Genomic DNA, 6349 nt, shown 5'->3' on the forward strand with positions numbered 1-6349 from the left:
TTATGGACCCTAATTTTAGGCCCATAGACACTCCTGACTGTAGGAAGTGCAGGAATCGACCCAGCTGGAATTCCTCTGTAGGGGCCGTCCTGGCCTCACACCAAGCAACATATTTTCGCCATATACGGTGATAATGCTTTGCTGTCACGTCCTTCCTAGCCTTTATCAGCGTAGGAATAACTTCATCCGGAATGCCTTTTTCCGCTAGGATCCGGCGGTCAACCGCCATGCCGTCAAACGCAGCCGCAGTAAGTCTTGGAACAGACAGGGCCCTTGTTGCAGTTCCCATCGATTTGCAATCTGCGTGAAGACTTCTTGATGAAGTCCCCTCTCCCGTGTGGAGGTCGTGTCTGCTGAGGAAGTCTACTTCCCAGTTGTCCACTCCCGGAATGAACACTGCTGACAGTGCTTGCACGTGATTCTCCGCCCAACGAAGAATCTTTGTGGCTTCTGCCATTGCCACCCTGCTTCTTGTGCCGCCCTGGCGGTTTACATGGGCGACCGCCGTGATGTTATCTGACTGAATCAGCACTGGTTGGTCGCGAAGCAGGGGCTCCGCTTGACTCAGGGCGTTGTATATGGCCCTTAGTTCCAGTATATTTATGTGCAGACAAGTCTCCTGACTTGACCACAGCCCTTGGAAGGTTCTTCCCTGAGTGACTGCCCCCCATCCGCGGAGGCTTGCATCCGTGGTCACCAGGACCCAGTCCTGTATGCCGAACCTGCGGCCCTCGAGAAGATGAGCACTCTGCAGCCACCACAGAAGAGACACCCTGGCCCTCGGGGACAGGGTGATCAGCCGATGCATCTGAAGATGCGATCCGGACCACTTGTCCAACAGATCCCACTGAAAGATCCTCGCATGGAACCTGCCGAAGGGAATGGCTTCGTATGAGGCCACCATCTTTCCCAGGACTCGTGTGCAGTGATGCACCGACACCTGTTTTGGTTTTAGGAGGTCCCTGACCAGAGTCACTAACTCCTGGGCCTTCTCCTCCGGGAGAAACACCTTCTTCTGTTCTGTGTCCAGAATCATGCCCAGGAAGGGCAGACGCGTCGTAGGAATCAGCTGCGACTTTGGAATATTCAGAATCCAGCCGTGCTGTTGCAACACTTCCTGAGAGTGTGCTACGCTGATCAACAACTGCTCCCTGGACCTCGCCTTTATGAGGAGATCGTCCAAGTACGGGATAACTGTAACTCCTTGCTTCCGAAGGAGTACCATCATTTCCGCCATTACTTTGGTAAATATTCTCGGTGCCGTGGACAGGCCAAACGGCAACGTCTGGAACTGGTAATGACAGTCCTGTACCACAAACCTGAGGTACTCCTGGTGAGGTGGATAAATGGGGACATGCAAGTAAGCATCCTTGATGTCCAGAGATACCATAAAATCCCCCTCTTCCAGGCTTGCAATGACCGCTCTGAGCGATTCCATTTTGAACTTGAATTTTTTCATATAAATGTTCAAGGATTTTAAATTCAGAATGGGTCTTACCGAACCGTCCGGTTTCGGTACCACAAACATTGTGGAATAGTAACCCCTTCCCTGTTGAAGGAGGGGGACCATTATTATCACTTGCTGGAGGTACAGCATGTGAATTGCCGCCAGAACTACCTCCCTTTCCGTGGGGGAAGCTGGCAAGGCTGATTTTAGGTAACGGTGAGGGGGAGTCACTTCGAATTCCAGCTTGTATCCGTGAGATACAATTTGTACAGCCCAGGGATCCACTTGCGAGCGAACCCACTGGTTGCTGAATTTTCGGAGACGCGCCCCCACCGCACCTAGCTCCGCCTGTGGAGCCCCAGCGTCATGCGGTGGACTTAGTGGAAGCCGGGGAGGACTTTTGTTCCTGGGAACTAGCTGCATGGTGCAGCTTCTTTTCTCTACCCCTGCCTCTGGCAAGAAAGGATGCACCTCTGACCTTCTTGCTTCTCTGAGAACGAAAGGACTGCATTTGATAATACGGTGCTTTCTTAGGCTGTGAGGAAACCTGAGGCAAGAAAGTCGACTTTCCAGCTGTCGCTGTGGACACGAGGTCCGAGAGACCGTCCCCAAACAATTCTTCACCCTTATAAGGCAAAACCTCCATGTGTTTTTTAGAATCGGCATCCCCTGTCCATTGCCGAGTCCATAAGACCCTCCTGGCAGAAATGGACATTGCATTAATTCTAGAGCCCAGCAGGCAAATGTCCCTCTGGGCATCCCGCATATATAAGACGGCGTCTTTTATATGGCCCAGGGTTAGCAAGACAGTATCCCTGTCCAGGGCATCTATGTCCTCTGACAGAGTATCTGTCCATGCTGCTACAGCGCTACACATCCAGGCTGAAGCAATAGCTGGTCTCAGTAGAGTACCAGAGTGTGTATACACTGACTTCAGGATAGCTTCCTGCTTCCTATCCGCAGGATCCTTTAGGGCGGCCGTATCCTGAGACGGCAGGGCCACCTTCTTAGATAAGCGTGTCAACGCCTTGTCTACCCTAGGGGAGGATTCCCAACGTAACCTGTCCGTTGGCGGGAAAGGGTACGCCATCAGTAATTTTTTGGAAATCACTACTTTCTTATCAGGGGAACTCCACGCTTCTTCACATAACTCATTTAATTCATGTGACGGGGGAAAAGTCACTTCTTGCTTTTTCTCCCCAAACATATACACCCTCTTGTCAGGGACAGGGTTAACCTCTGAAATGTGCAATACATCTTTCATTGCAATAATCATGTAGCGGATGGCCTTGGTCATCTTAGGCTGTAAATGTGCCTCATCATCGTCGACACTGGAGTCGGACTCCGTGTCGGCATCTGTGTCAACCATCTGAGATAGTGGGCGTTTATGAGACCCTGACGGCCTCTGAGTCGCCTGGGCAGGCCCGGGTTGAGACCCCGGCTGTCCCAAGGCTGCAGCGTCATCAAACCTTTTATGCAAGGAGCTTACATTATCATTTAAGACCTTCCACATATCCATCCAATCAGGTGTCGGCCCCGACAGCGGAGACACCACATTTATCTGCACTTGCTCCGCCTCCACGTAACCCTCCTCATCAAACATGTCGACACAGCCGTACCGACACACAGCACACACACAGGGAATGCTCTGACTGAGGACAGGACCCCACAAAAGCCTTTGGGGAGACAGAGAGAGAGTATGCCAGCACACACCACAGCGCTATATAACCCAGGGATATTCACTATAATAAGTGATTACCCAATAGCTGCCGATTTTATGTCTTTTGCGCCTAAATTTATGTGCCCCCCCTCTCTTTTTTACCCTTCTTGTACCTGGATACTGCAGGGGAGAGCCTGGGGAGCTGCTTCCAGCGGAGCTGTGAAGAGAAAATGGCGCTGGTGTGCTGAGGAAGAAGGCCCCGCCCCCTCAGTGGCGGGCTTCTGTCCCGCTTTCTGTGTGAAAAAATGGCGGGGTTTTTTACATATATACAGTGCCTGACTGTATATATGTATTTTATGCCAAAAAGGTACTTCAATTGCTGCCCAGGGCCCCCTCCCCCCCCAGCGCCCTGCACCCTACAGTGACCGGAGTGTGAAAGTGTGCTGGGAGCAATGGCGCACAGCTGCGGTGCTGTGCGCTACCTTAAATGAAGACAGGAGTCTTCTGCCGCCGATTTCGCCGTCTTCAAGCTTCTGTTCTTCTGGCTCTGCGAGAAGGACGGCGGCGCGGCTCCGGGAACGGACGATCGAGGACAGATGCCTGTGTTCGAACCCTCTGGAGCTAATTGTGTCCAGTAGCCTAAGAAGCGCAACCTAGCTGCAGATAGGTAGGTTTGCTTCTCTCCCCTCAGTCCCTCGTAGCAGTGAGTCTGTTGCCAGCAGAAGCTCACTGAAAATAAAAAACCTAACAAATACTTTCTTTTACTAGCAGGCTCAGGAGAGCCCACTAGGAGCACCCAGCTCTGGCCGGGCACAGATTCTAACTGAGGTCTGGAGGAGGGGCATAGAGGGAGGAGCCAGTGCACACCAGATAGTACCTAATCTTTCTTTAGAGTGCCCAGTCTCCTGCGGAGCCCGTCTATTCCCCATGGTCCTTACGGAGTCCCCAGCATCCACTAGGACGTTAGGGAAATAAGATTTTAAATCTACCGGTAAATCTTTTTCTCGTAGTCCGTAGAGGATGCTGGGCGCCCGTCCCAAGTGCGGACTACTTCTGCAATGCTTGTATATAGTTATTGCTTAAATAAGGGTTATGTTATAGTTGCATCGGTCCTGTACTGATGCTATGTTGGTTTTCATACTGTTAACTGGGTAGTTTATCACAAGTTATACGGTGTGATTGGTGTGGCTGGTATGAATCTTGCCCTTGGATTAACAAAAATCCTTTCCTCGTACTGTCCGTCTCCTCTGGGCACAGTTTCTCTAACTGAGGTCTGGAGGAGGGGCATAGAGGGAGGAGCTAGTGCACACCCAGATCTAAAGTCTTTCTTAAAGTGCCCATGTCTCCTGCGGAGCCCGTCTATCGCCATGGTCCTTACGGAGTCCCCAGCATCCTCTACGGACTACGAGAAAAATATTTACCGGTAGGTTTAAAATCTTATTTTTTCAGCTATGCTGGAGCTGCGAGCAAAAATGCGCAATAACTCCCATTTAGCCTCATGTTAACTTACACGTGGATTGGTAACCGAATAGCGAAAACTCGCTGACACAGGTTTTAAACCCACCTTAGGGAACTTTCGCACAGTTTGCAGCCAAATGAACCTGCCCCTATGAAACCAAAAATGTCATTTTAGGCAGCACGTCCAATCCTTGCAGGCCACGCCCTCTATGCGACCAATTGCCTCCCAGAGTGTGCGCCATATGATGTCTCCTGGCGATAGAATAAACTTTACGATTCTGGAATCGCGGGCCCGATTCAGACCTGATCGTTAGGATGCATTTTCTCACAGCCTGCGATCAGATCTGAACTGCGCATGCGTGTGCACCGCAATGCGCAGGCGCGACGGACCGCAGCAACGGGGATCGCCAGTCAGCGACGGGATAATGAGAAATTTCCGAACGCATGGGCGACCGCAAGGAGACTGACAGTAAGAAGGTATTTGTGGGTGTCAACTGACCGTTTTATGTGAGTGTTTGAAAAAACGCAGGCGTGTCCAAGCGTTTTCAGGGCGGGTTCCTGACGTCAATTCCGGTCCCGGAAAGGCTGAAGTGATCGCAGCGGCTGAGTAAGTCCTGGGCTGCGCAGAGACTGCACAAGATCTGTTTGTACAGCTCTGCTACACATGCGTTCGCACACTTGCACGCGAAACTACACTCCCCCTGTAGGCGGCGACTATCTGATCACAGGACAGCAAAAATCGCCTGCTAGCGATCCGGTCTGCATTACCTCCCTAGGGAGGCGAGATCTGAGCTGTGGGGTAGAAATCAGCGTACATTGGGGCAGATGTATTAACCTGGAGAAGACATAAGGAAGTGATAAACCAGTGATAAGTGCCAGGTGATAAACGCACCAGCCAGTCAGCTCCTAACTGTCAATTTGCATATTGGAGCTGATTGGCTGGTGCGTTTATCACTTCGCACTTAACACTGGTTTATCACTTCCTTATGCCTTCTCCAGGTTAATACATCTGCCCCAGTGTTCTGATTATTAAGGGTTTAGTCCCAGAACACATCTAAGGGCACAAAAAGACAACAAGGCTCTGCTGAGATTCAAACTCAGGATCTCCTGTTTACTAGACAGGCGCTTTAACCAACTAAGCCACAGCGCCAATGTACAATGTGAATCCTTCACTTATGTTTTTATTCCATCAGAATCCCAACAGCCCCCCATTCAGCCTCCTAACCCTCACCTTTTCCCTACCCTAACCCTCCCTTCTGGATGCCTAACCCTAACCTTCCCGTCCCTGCTCCCTAACCCCCATTCTCCTGCCTAAACCTAACCAGCGCGTCCCGCTGAGACGCCGGCCTGAGCAGCATCGGTATATCGGCATTGCGTCCTCCTTCAGGATCCCGGCGTCGGTTTATTGACCACCGGGATCCCATCCGTCATGAAGCTAACTGCTTCCCCTTGTGGGAAGGAGAAAGTACTGCTATAGGGGGAATAAGGAGTATTATGGTAGACTTACCAGTGGCGTAACTAGGGGTCCGCAGCCACTGCGAGCGCTTGGAGGCGCGCAGGCCTGCGGGGCGCCCTAGCCGCCACTGATCTCTGCTGGGAAGGAGGGACACAGAAGGCACAGCGAGCACCTCTCCTGTGACCCTCCTTCGTCTCCGGCGGCAGCAGCGTGTCAGTATAATGACGTGCCCGTTCGTGAGCTCTGATTGCCGCCGGAGACGAAGGAGGGTCACAGGAGAGGCGCGCGCTGTGCCCTCCGTGTCCCTCCTTCCCAGCACAGCAGCGGG

At 51.9% G+C, this 6349-nt stretch overlaps 1 non-coding gene across 1 annotated transcript; it reads right to left on the reverse strand.

Moving 5' to 3' along the window:
* Positions 1-5641: 5641 nt before the first annotated feature.
* TRNAT-AGU (transfer RNA threonine (anticodon AGU)) lies at positions 5642-5715 on the reverse strand. The gene has a single exon. It is a non-coding gene; the product is annotated as a tRNA-Thr (tRNA).
* Between the last annotated feature and the right edge of the window lie 634 nt (positions 5716-6349).

This window comes from Pseudophryne corroboree, chromosome 6 (genome assembly GCF_028390025.1).
Source record: "Pseudophryne corroboree isolate aPseCor3 chromosome 6, aPseCor3.hap2, whole genome shotgun sequence".
In the NCBI taxonomy this organism is placed as follows: Eukaryota; Metazoa; Chordata; class Amphibia; order Anura; family Myobatrachidae; genus Pseudophryne; species Pseudophryne corroboree.